This window comes from Epinephelus moara, chromosome 3, assembly GCF_006386435.1.
Source record: "Epinephelus moara isolate mb chromosome 3, YSFRI_EMoa_1.0, whole genome shotgun sequence".
Classification (NCBI taxonomy): Eukaryota; Metazoa; Chordata; class Actinopteri; order Perciformes; family Serranidae; genus Epinephelus; species Epinephelus moara.
Window position 1 is genome coordinate 27,140,318 of NC_065508.1, and position 12,828 is coordinate 27,153,145.

Consider the following 12,828-nt stretch of genomic DNA (forward strand, 5'->3'; position numbering starts at 1 on the left):
TGGGAAAGGAGACTATTGCCTACTTTTAGCAGGTTTTCATATGTTTAAATAACCATGTATGTGCTAATTTTGGTGGGAAAAGGAGATTAAGATGAGCAGAACAAAGCTTTCCCACTTCAGTCGATTAATGTAAAAACAGCCTTCTAGTGTCAAAGTCTGCACATATGCCATTCTGCACAGAGAAGGTCACACATTCAAGTGAAGTAACAATGTGCAAAGCACATTTTGGGGTGGAGGAGGACTTTAAAATCACTTTAAGTTGCCAATATGCCATAATCTTTTCAAAGGTGAACATGGAGGACTCCCAAGAGAATTGTCAACGATGTTATGGTAAAAAAAAAAAAACTTTCTACAGAATCTCTTTAAAGAGAGACTTCCAACAATACAAAGAAGCACTTTGACTCTGAAATTTTAGAAGCTTCCTTTCATGGAGAAGGTTGTGTAACAGTGCTATGCTGCTTGAGTTGAGCCCACCACTCTGGTTTATAGTGTGGATGGCTGTGTTAAACCAGAGGATTGTTAAGTGTGCAGATGGTATGAAATCATTTTGTTACCCTAGTTAAGAGAAAATAGACTATTAAGACTTCAAGAACAGAATCTAGTGTTTGCGCCCCTCTCAACAAAGTTATTGAAAAAGTATGTGACACAAATTTTATTGTTTGACGATATCACAAGCTAAGTGACAGTCTGACATGAGTCTTTGCAGTTGCTTGAACGAAATCTGTGATTTTTACGACTTAAGAGGTACTGCAACCCAATTCTTGAACAACAACACATTCAGATTTTTAGACAGGTTTTTATAAAGTGTTAGGAGCCATTTTGGGCCATGTACAACTGTTATATATCTACTTACACTTGGCCAGAAATTGGCTCAGGCAGCCAAAAAAGTCTTTTGGAATTTATGGTGGTTCCTACTGACGAATATAAAAACATATTTATGGCATTATAATGGCCATCTGAGCCAAGTTTCATGTTTATTGGACACTATGTGGTGGTGTTAGAGGTTTTTCTGTTGGCGCTGCGCACTTGTAAAAGCCTTAATGCTCACTCAGTGGTAGAGTCCAGCTTCACACTGGCAGTTTTCCTCCTAATGTTGAAAGTGATCCACTGGGCTCCTGGGGGCTCATATCCAGCCCGCAGAGTCTGATTGGTTGGCCTCAACCTGAGGACATGTGGCTTTGTTTAGGAGCATGCTGAGTTACCATCCCTCCACCCTCTACCCTGCACCCCTGCTTGGATAATATTGCCAAAGTCCCACAGGATAACACAGTTTACCCCGCTCTGCTGACTCACCTGACTGAGAAACGAGAACAAGGAACAAGTATATATAACCTCCATTTTAGGAGGAAAAAGACTTGATACAAATCCTTTGGTGTAAACTATCTCAAATATTTGCTGGATTGCAACAGCATTTTGAATTGTCATACCCTCTGATGTTTAGTTAGTGCCACCAAACACAGGTCAAAAGTTACAGCAATTAAATTAAGGCAAGTTAACAGCCATATCTCTATGTGGAGATTCTTGCTATGTAGGGCTCCAACTAATTATTTTTATTTCAGCTGACTAATCTGTATATTTCATTCTCAATTAATTGATTAGTTTGGTCGATAAAATGTCAGAAAATCAAATGTCTTGTTTTGTCCACAACCCAAAGATATTCAGTTTACTGTCACAAAGGAGGAGAGAAACTAGAAAATATTTACATTTAAGAAGCTGGAATCAAAGCATTTTGACCTTTTTTCTTGAAAAAATTATTCATGCCGAACAATCAGTTATTAAATTAGTTGGCTATTACTAGTTGACAACTACTTGATTAATCGTTGCAGCTCTATGCTAAGATGTTAACGTGTAACATTAAAGGTGGCAGTATACTTCACAGGAAGTGCTTGTCAAATCCTCAAACAGTGTCTTAAACAACCCCAGATGTCAGAATCAACAACCCTGCCCAGTGTTTAGTGGCAGTATTCTCTGCAATGCCACGGGTCGTACAAACAAAACATCACATGAAGAAGCAAATACTCAACAAGTGTGACGAGATAGACCAAACATGGCTGCACACTCTGCCATATAGATCCTCAATGCTGAGGAAGAACATGTCTCCTCTATCCCTGTGCTTGAGCTTTGATTGGGCCCAAAAAAATCAGGCCAAGCCCGACCCAGCACCAGTTTGGGCCTCACCTCATCTAAAAGCCTGAAAATTTCCACTATAAATTACTGTATTATGCTTCTGCGCCCGCAACAGCTGTGGCAGGTGGCATTTTTTTAGGTTGTTCTTCTGTCTCATTCTTGCAAATGTAATATCTCAAGAACGTTTTGAGGGTATTTTCTCAAATTTGGCACAATGAACTGATTAGATTGTGGTGTTAAAGGTCAAAGGTCACTATAGCCTTGCATCCATCTCATTTTCATGATTGCGATATCTTAAAACGGCTGTGAGGAAATATCCTCAAATTTGACACAAACGTCCACTTGGACTCAACAACAAACTTATTAGATTTTGGTGGTCATGGGTCAAAGCTGAAGGTCACTTTGATGTGGTCTGTCTCATTCTCATCTCATTCTCATTCTTACATGAAGTGGGTTCATAAATAGCCACTAATAGCACCACAGCACATTCTGGCACAAACTCGGCGGTTTATAAGTTTGGCGCTGTTGAAATATACTGTTCCGTTCGGAGCACCACACTCTTGGAGCAGCAGAGCGTACTCTGAAGACAAAGAAGCAGAGTGGCAAGCGCAGTGAAAATGAAACTTAACCGTTTGTTAATTAGAACACTCTACCACAGAGAATTTGGCAAATCCAGGGCCAAATAAAAGCCCAAGGAAATGTTGAGAAATTACAGCCCAGCCCGAACCCTGCAGGTCAAGTCAGGCCCATCTGGGTTCAGGTACAGAATCAAAGCTCTACTTTGTCCCTGTACTCACTGGGTGCTTTACATGAAGCACACACTGTATGTGCCTCCTTGTTTTCTCCCAACAGAGCTACAACACAGTGATTCAAACAGGGAGGACTTGTAGACACCACCATTACAACGCCATCCCTTGTTGCAGCATCATTTTCAAGAGGTGGCAATAACTGATGATGCAGAACTCTCACTAATCACATGATGTCTCTCAGGATCCCATTGCCTCACTCATCAAATACAAGTATACTGTTGCCTGGACTCTTATTTTTTTTATTCATGTTGTATTTATTAAACACATGACAAGTTCACAAATGTACTAGGCGTGCAATGTGCCAAAGATCCATACATGCAGGATATATTTATACAATGTGAGCACAGGCTAAACTGTTAAAGGTCTCATTCTAGAGTCATAAAGACATTTTGCTATTAATGCTCTCATCTGATCAGTTAGTCATCAGTTCAGGAGAGCTGGTGAAACCTGCTTTTTACTTAGAGAGGGGATATTCAATAGAGGACACAGTGTGTTTGGTGGTTTGTTTGTATTGTTGTTAACAATTAAAGTCAGCTGAACCCTGAGGGAAAGATTATGGGTGTAAAAGGCTCGGGTAGGAGTTTCCTCCAACATGTCTGTCATTTATCATGGAGGCCAGAGCAGCATTCCTTCAGCTTGAGTTTACTTGATTTCTCTTGTTTCTGCTCTGTAGTCAGGGTGAGTCCAGGCTGAGTCCTTCAGTCAAACATGGAAAATCTATACTCAGCAATTTTTAAACATGAAACCATCCGGAAATGTCTCTCCACAGGAGGTTAATCATACTTACTACGACCACATAGTCACGTATGGTGCTTCACAGGGTTTTTAAGAGCTACAGTGGGTCATTACTGTAATTTATCAGTTCGCAAGAACCCTGAGTGTTCTGTGAGTCATTGTGGTTTAAGTATACAACCTTAAACTTCAACAAAGTGTATGAGTATATCAGATGACCAAGGAAGAAAAACATTCTTTGTTGGGCCTCGGCAACTTGAGTTCAGATGCCTCAATTCAGTCATTTTCATTTAAACCTTCATTCATAGTTACTGACTGTATAGTTCATTACTGTTTTTCCAAAGCGAAGTGGTCACATTGCTGTTTAAATGCAACTTCACTATGTTGCTCAAGCTTTCTTGGCTTTTACGGTCTAATACATAAACAAAACTCACAAAATGTCAAGAATGGTAATACTCTTACACCTATTTTCCATATCAAACAGGGAAAGACAACCATACGTGTTCTGAATTCACGTTTCTCTCTTTTACTTAACTAAGACCAGCTTAATTGCCTTGTGTACTCATTGTAAAACACACTTCATCCAACTCAACCGAAACAAAATAAAACTAACCAAAACCATCTTGCTTAGTCTTGTTAGCAGTCTAGTTCGATAGTCTACTGTTTCAACAATTACCAGCTCTGCTTTGGTCGAAACAAACCCTTAATTCATCAAGTTAGATGTCGAAATAAGCTGTTTTCCCTGCAGTATCTCTGCTCTCTCTCTGCTGTTGCAGGCATGACAAGGGCAAGCTGTTTACAGTCAGTCCTGTGACATTATCCCCACCACTCGCAGTCAGCTCAGCTGCCTGCTGCACCAGACTAACTTCTGGTGGCGCGTGAAGGGCACTATATGCAAAACATCCTCATGACAGCCTCTCCACTATGAGGTAAATAGAAAGATGAGCGTCTGTGTTTTTGATGATATTGAAAATCATACTGTGGGGATTTTTAAATACCCTGGTATACAGTAATACCTTAATACCACCCAAGGCTATTACTTGGTGAATAAACATGTGTTTAGTTTGTCCTCCATGAGTGTTGCCTCCACTTTTCGTTACCACTACAGATGGCCGCCTCTCAATTCATCTGATTGGACATTGGAAAAAAACTTAAATGATATCAGGTGCTTTTCTGCTCTGAGTTGAAGTTTTTCAACTCAAGGCGCTCGGGGTGCTGTAACACAAAAGCAGCAAGAAAAAAAGCTTCACTCTTGGCCGGGGCACTCTGGTGGCTCATATGGTAGAGCGTACGCCACATGATCGGTTCCGACTGGGGTCCCTTTGCTGCTGGTCGTCCAGTCCCCCCCGCCTCTATGATGTCTACCCTCTGCTGTACTGTCTAATAAAGGCAAAAAGACTGACGATGGCACTACATGAAAAGTTAGGGTTTCACCAAAGTTATTACAATTCATCCTGAGGGGGAATTAAATGTCTGTACAAAACTTTAATCGCAATCCAGCCAATAATAGTTGAGACGTTACACTCAAAACCACTAATGTCAACCTTATGATTGTGTTAAGGGAAAAGTCAGGGGATCACCAACATCAGTGGGATTAATTGTCTTGGGAACATTATTAATGTCTGTGCAAAAGTACACGAGATTCATAAAATACTTGTTGAGATATTTCAGTCTAGACCGACAATTTTTTCAGCTGCAACTAAGATGATCAGCTCAGCATTCATAAGATGTACCAGACAATGCTAATGTAAACTCGTGAGTGATGATGATTCAGGCCTATTTCCATCTGTTTCAAGTCAGGAAACTGTCTTTGGGAGTATTTCAGTGGAGATGGATGTGCATGTTGACCTCAGAGTGATTGGCTGTGCCTTGCGCCATGATCTCCAGCCTCACTGACTGGTAAACTGAGAGCATCCTATTATTCATCCACAGTAATCCCAGTGCTCCCACACAGTGATCGCTATCCCGATTTATCGCCAAGGACCATGGGAAAGGTCAGAGGTGACTAACTTGTGTTTATTTCCCTGCAGTTACATGAATTTGATGTGTGTATTCTACATTAAACTTTCAGTTGTTGTTGTATCTCGAGTGAAGCTTAACAGCTGTTGTGCCTTAAGTCTGTGTTGAGACAGAGGAGGGTAGCAGAAATAATGCAAACAGGACACGCACTCAGAACAATGGTATTAAACATCCTGCATCTGCTGCAAAAAAATAAAGGGCATATTTACTCAACTTGCTTTGAGGTTTTTCCAAGAACATTGTGTGTGAGAGTACAGGTTGACTGAGTTTGTAGTCAGGCTGTTTGTTTTATAAGCAGGACAAGATCAGGGGCATATGGCTGTGAGATAATCTCAATATCATGCCAAATTTCCCATTTTATTGTCCATGCACATGCTGAAAAGTTTATTTGTTGATTCACGTGAGGCTATAATTAATCTCAAGGGAAGTGGATAACAAAAGCATGCTCTGCTTATCAACAACCTGAATGCTTACTGATCTTAAAGAAACTGCTCCCTGATAATAGAAGAAAAACAAACATATTTTCTGCCTTACTTCTGGAACGTTTTCTTCTCTCAGCCGTGCTAGCATCTAGGGATGGCAAGGTCAGTCGGTCCACTGCTTTGTCCGAGACTGAAATATCTCAGCAACTACTGAAGGGGCTTTTTTTGTCATGGTGCCCAGATGAAGTATCCTGATGACTTTAGTGATCATCTTACTTTTAATCTTTCCATCATCAGGTCCAAGATTCAGTTTGTCTAATTCTCTGGCTTATGACCATATACCTGCAAAATGTATTGCATTCTCATTAGGGATGGCAGTTTCGGTTCATTTTGTTTTCAATAGCCCGACACCCATTAATTGGTAACTAACTGGTTAATTAAAACAAAACAAAAACAAAGAAACAAAAACAGAAAATAACATGAAATAGAAGAGGCCTTTCCTTTAAGTCCTGCACTCCACTGACTCAGTGAGCTTTAGTGCCACATTTAAAAGCGCTATCCATTTAGAGGTGGTGAAATTTTAATGTTTTGTGATGTAAATGTTTATGCTGTTATTTCATTTTGTGTTGGCTTTGCTGACACACAGCTGGCTAGCTGTGTTAACATGTGGAAACATAGTGCCCACTGCCCACCCTCCAGTCTCCACTGGTTAGCTAACCTTAGTCTTGACTGGTCTTTACGACACATCACCTGGGTCAGGTGGGAGCTAGCTAGCAGTGCCGCTCGTTTGGCGATGACCACTGATAACAGTGCCCTGGGGGTGGGACTGGGTTGCTGAGGAAACATGGTGGCCACCCTTCGGTCTAAGGTAGTCGTGATGAGTAAGTCCTGGTGAGTAAGACCGGGTTGGTGCAAAGTGCAGTAAACTAGAGTAGCAAAATTAACCTATAGATCAAAAACATTCCAGGCCATTACCCAATTAACGGTTAACCGCTGACGTCCCTTACTCCCATCAGCCTCAACTGTACCTTGTTATTAGTGTTAACATGCAAATGTTAGCATGCAGTCATATTGAACTAAGACGATGCGCATGTTTAATCTCGTTCCTGCTTAACATCACACAGAATTAGAATCTATGTGTGGCTGTAGCTGATGTCGGGGGTTTTTTGTTTTTCCTAACTGATCAGTCGATCAAAATTAATCAGATATCAGATTAAAACGATGGGTGAGAGCAGTAGCTGTTTGTGCGTAAAAGCAACCTTTCAGACCCGGCGCAATGAAAGTTTAAGTTTCACCTTTACTGTGCCTGGCGCTGTGTTCACAGAATTCTTCATACTGTAATACAATTTTGTTGGAGCAATACTAACTCTACCAAATTCATTTCATTTTCATTAAATTATTTTTGCCTAAAGCAGTGAGATTAAACAATACTGACTACTCTACATGTATTTTTTCCAAAGCTGTGAGCACCACAAATGACTTAAATTTACCTTTACTGTTTTGGGTGGATCCTACCTTTCTGTATGGTTGGATACCACCAAAAGTAAGTATACATACAAATATACTACATGTTTTTGAAAACTGAGCTTTAAACTTATTGATAAATAACATAATGCACTACATTACTGTTAACTTGCCTTCAGATTATTCAACCAACTTCTTTAGCCACTGACTGACCTTTAAGTCACTAGAACTGATAAATGTTACTTTTCGCTTCTCGTAGATAATATCATTGGTGCTCTGGAGCAGAAAGTCTTTATTTTACAAAATGTAAAATTACATTTGAAATGTGTTTTATTTTTACTCTCAAATTATTGGTTATTGATTTAAGCAAATGTAACACTTTCATAAAAAAAAAAAATTGATTATTCTTAGATTTGTGTATTCCTCACCTCACATCTGCCAGTGTAGGCTATTAATATATCAAACACTGATCTCCATCTCTTTTTGCCAGCCATATATTTCTATGACTAAACTGCTGTGTTATTAAGGGTTTCATAAAACCCTCAAAACTACGTTATCATTCAGGTTTGTTTAAAACAAAAATATTACGACCAAGTTTCAACCTAAAAAAAACCCCATTAAAATGTTCACATTTTTGTTTGCTTACAGCAGGTGTTCAGACAAAACAAATAACCAATCTTGTTTTCTCTTTGCTCTCACTTTCTTTTCAAAAACGTGACTAATTGTTTCTCCTTTGGTCAGGCCTTTTCTTATAGAAACGTGTTTTGATGTTGGCATGACTAAACCATGATAAATACAGGTTAATATTCATTTATGACTCAATGCCCGGTCACAGAGAGGAGGAAAAGTGACTGAGGTCTGCTTCCAATTAAGAAACCACAAATACTTCCCGTAGGCCTCCTCTGATTCTATCTCTGCTCATCTCATAAACAAGCAAAAAAAAAACGTGGTGGGATTTAGGAAAAGTCTTTGAAAGGAAATGATGCCTTTCGGTGGGGTGGTACAGCTGCGAGAGGTTGGTGAGCAGGAGTACACTTTGTTTAGTCTTTGGGTCATGAGAGGGTGAAGCTACAACCTCTTGCATACACGTAGACTTCATACTTTGAAATGGGAGGAAGGCAGTTTCCGCTCAGAAGCTGAATGAACCGCTCCCTGAGGACGAAAAACTCCCACTCCTGTTTATTTCAGTGCTGATGATAGAAGATTCACAGCAAACAGCATCCAAAGGATTTACAGGTGCTGTAACAACGTCACGTTATTTCCACTTTCATTCCCGACTGAGCAACAAGTCCTCGAAAATAAAAAAAATGAACTGTTCTCCAGAACAACCAGCAGAATAACATCAGTGCTTTCCAAAAAACATTACAAACCACTGCTGGAAAATGGAACCATTTTCTGATTTGGTACTGCTTTGGCTAGGCTTAGGCACAAACAAAATTTGGGGAGGAAAAGATCACGGTAACAAAACAGGAAGCAAACAGCAGTCTCCCATGTCAAAGTCATTTTGGACATTTTGTTGGCACATCCATCCACCCCGACCTCCTCCCTCTGCAAGCTTTGTGGCCCTGCAACAACACATGTTTCCTCCTTTGCTCCCCACCAGCAAGCCACTGATCAGGGCTTTATTACTTGTGGTAAGCCTTTATCGTTTCAGGGCATTTTGTGCGCTGCACAACAATAAATTGTTTTTTCTCCGAAAGTCATGATGTCTCTTCAGTGGTGAGGACAAATTTAAGGGCAGACTGCCATGAACTTTACAGAGCACATTCGTGCTCCCAAGAGTATGCACGCTTTCCATTTTGGACACACTAACAGCCCTCCTCCAGGGCCACCATCAGGACAAAATGTCAGCTTTGCAAACAAGATCTCACAATCTAATATTCAAGTCTGGGGATGGGACGATACAAGTGTTGTTTGTTTGTTTTTGTTGTTTTTTTTAAATAGATTTTTTTTGGGTTTTAGTCTTTATGATAGTACAGCTGAAGACAGACAGGAACGGTAGGAAAGCGACAAGGGATGACACGCAGCAAAGGGCTGTGGGTTGAAAATGAAGATGGGCCGCTGCAAAGGACTCTGTCTACATGGGGTGCACACTCTACCAGGTGAGCTAGAGGTTGCCCCGGTGATTAAAGTTTTTATCACAGATCTTGATAAAAAAAAAACACAATAAATTGATTGTGGAGAAAATCCATCATCACGTATTGGTATATTTCATATCGAAAGATGACATGTCAAATAGTTGAAAAGCCTGGCTTTTTAAGACCTCTATCACACAGAAAGCGTTTTACCCGTTGCAAAATGCACTGCCTTTCTTTCATTCTTAATTGTATGCCACTGGTAAAAAACACATGCTGCACCTTTGTCTTGTTTCCGAGCAACCACCCCATCACCTCCTTACCCTAACCTTCCTGTGATATCAATCTACCGTTTTTGTTTTTTTTAATTTATGTTTTATTTATTTCACAGTGATCAGTAGGTTCCTAAGATGTTGAGGCAGAGGGTACTTGTTGTAGCTCTGGTTAAGGGTGAGAGGCTGTCAGCAGATAAACAGAGATTTGTGTAAGTACATGAGACCCTAAAAAAGAGGGTGTATCACGGGGAGTACCACCGGTTGTGTCCAGGAGCTTGGCCTCGATGATGGCTATTTCCAGGCATATTTTAGGATGACCCGGGACCAGTTTGATAACCTGCTGTCTATCGCTGGGCTGTTTAGCTCTGGGTATCCAGCAACCACTACCACCAGTTTCTCCTCTGTTGTTTACCAACTGTAAACTTGTTGTCATGACCACCACAGAAGGCCCGACTCTCAAATCATCTTATTGGACAACAGAACAAAAGCAGAGATGATGCGGTACGCTCTTCCACTCTGAGTTGTTTTTTCAACTTGAGGAGTTCACAGCACTCCAGCAAAAACACCAGGTGCCTAGAGCACAGAAACACGAGGCATGCAGCAAAAAAGAAACAGCGAGCAAAAAGCTTCATTCTCATTAAAAAAAATTACAAAAAGCTGCCTCCAGATGCTAAAATGCTTTCTGTGTGAACGGGACCTAAGACTGTTTTTCACTAGTAAGGATGTGTGTCTATCTGATGCAATAAAAATATTTGTTCCTCAAAAAAATGTAAGGTAAAGTGATTCCACTATGTTTTAGTGCCATTGTAAGACTTCAGGAAGTCAGGATAATGTTGTGAATCGCAATTGTATCATGACGTGAAATTTTCAAAGATAATTCATCCACCTGAAAGGTGTGGCATATTAAGGTCCTAACTAAACAGCATCATTACTACATGTGTGCCTTGGGATGGTCACAGTTAAAGGCCACTCTAAAACGTGCAGTTTGATTACACAACACAATGCCAGTGATGTCGCAAGTTTTGAGGGAGCGTGCTATTGGCATGCTGATTGTAGGAATGTCCACCAGAGCTGTTGGCCATAAACTGAATCACTACCATACGCTGTCACCAATGTTGTTTCCCTTAATTTGGCAATACATCCAACAGGCCTCACAACTGCACGTCTGTTTCGATGACAGATTTCTGTCAGGTCAAGACCCTGGGGAGGACGATGAGCACACAGAGTACATGCAGCTTCCCGAAAACAGTTTCTGATAGTTTGCAAAAATTCTTTGGTTGTGCAAACCCATTAATGCATCATCTGTCCATCATCTAGTCGCTCATCACATGAATCATTGAACGTTCGATCGTGCTTGTCAATTTAAAGGAGCCACAAAGCGGACTACTGGTTTGAAAGCAGCGTAGTTGCTGCTGTGTTGATAAAATGCTTTGCTTTGCAGTATGTCATCCCATTCAAACCAAGCAAGGAAGACTTGCATGCTACGTTGCAACATTAGCCTGCAATTCTCTCCTCTCTTACTAACATTACACACTTTAAAACTCACCAGACCAACCAACTACCTCCGGGACATGGTCCCAAGCCTCCTTCTTTTTATTTTGGTCTTTGTAACTGAACAGCGACACATTATAAAGGACTGAGTGGGTGCGATCACAAGTAATCAACTTCTCGATATCCACTGTCAGAACAAGTGTGCTGTAGGAACTAAAGTTACATGGTTTGTTCTCTGGGACCTGCTTCATCAAAGCACGTCAGCATTCTGATTGGTTGCTGCTGAACCGCGTCAGAGCTCATTACCATAAGGTTAAATGAGTTTTAACTCCCCTCCAGACCAACTCCAGTCGCTTTGGTCGCCCAAGACGCGCAGCTGACAACCAGGTCGCCCAAGTCGCCGGGCTCTCATTGAAAATGAATGACTTCCGCCACTTTGGAAGCTCTGGTCACTGTTGGTGTGAACGTACAGTTAGGGGCCATACACATGCTACATTTGTTGCACCCTCAAATTCATTGTTTTCACTGTAGAGGCACAGCAGGCACACTCAAACACCAGAGTGATGCTGTCACGGTCCATACATGTTCCCAAGCACCTATTTTTCAGGACGCAACAGCTGCAACCATAGAGAAACTGAGTTCAACTTTTGGAACGCAGTAGCGCGTACTGCATGTCATGTGACGAGGAACAACCAATCACAGCCGACAGATAACTTTCCTTTTATACATGAACATCAGTCTGTGATAAATATGGAGAAGTAGTTGATTGTTATAGTGCAGGGCTGCTAGAGCTTTACATCTGTCCCATGAATAGGCCTACACAAACAGTGCCTGGAAGAAGATCAGCTCTGCACTCAGGATTTCAGGTAAATAGGCTATGATACGGTGCTTGTTATGGTTGCTTGGCAACCTCAGACGCAACCTGCTGCCAGCTCTTGAAAGCTGGCACAGAAAAGGCACAACAGTAGCCCCCAGCACCTGGTGAAGACAGCTGGCAGGTGAAGACTCTGGATGTGGAGGTCTTGAGCTGGTGTGTTCACATGCGGTCTCCAGGACCAGGTGTGAGGCCAGTTAGATGTACTGCCAAATTCAGGGAAACAACACTGTAGCAAGCGTATGGTAGTGAAATGAACATTCAGTTCACAGGAAACAGCCAATGGCACGCTCCCTCAAAGCCCAAGAAACATGTGTTGCAATGACGCTGTTTAATCAGTATCTTGATATGGCACACCTGTCAGGTGGATGGATTATTTTGGAAAAGGAGAGGTACTCACTAGCATGGATTTTAACAAATTTGCGACCCAAATTTAGGACCAAATATATCTATTAATCTCAAATTTAACTTAAACTTGTGGAAAATGGAAGCAGAAACTAAAGTGTTGCATTTAATTTTTTTAGTGTAGATAGATTGAAA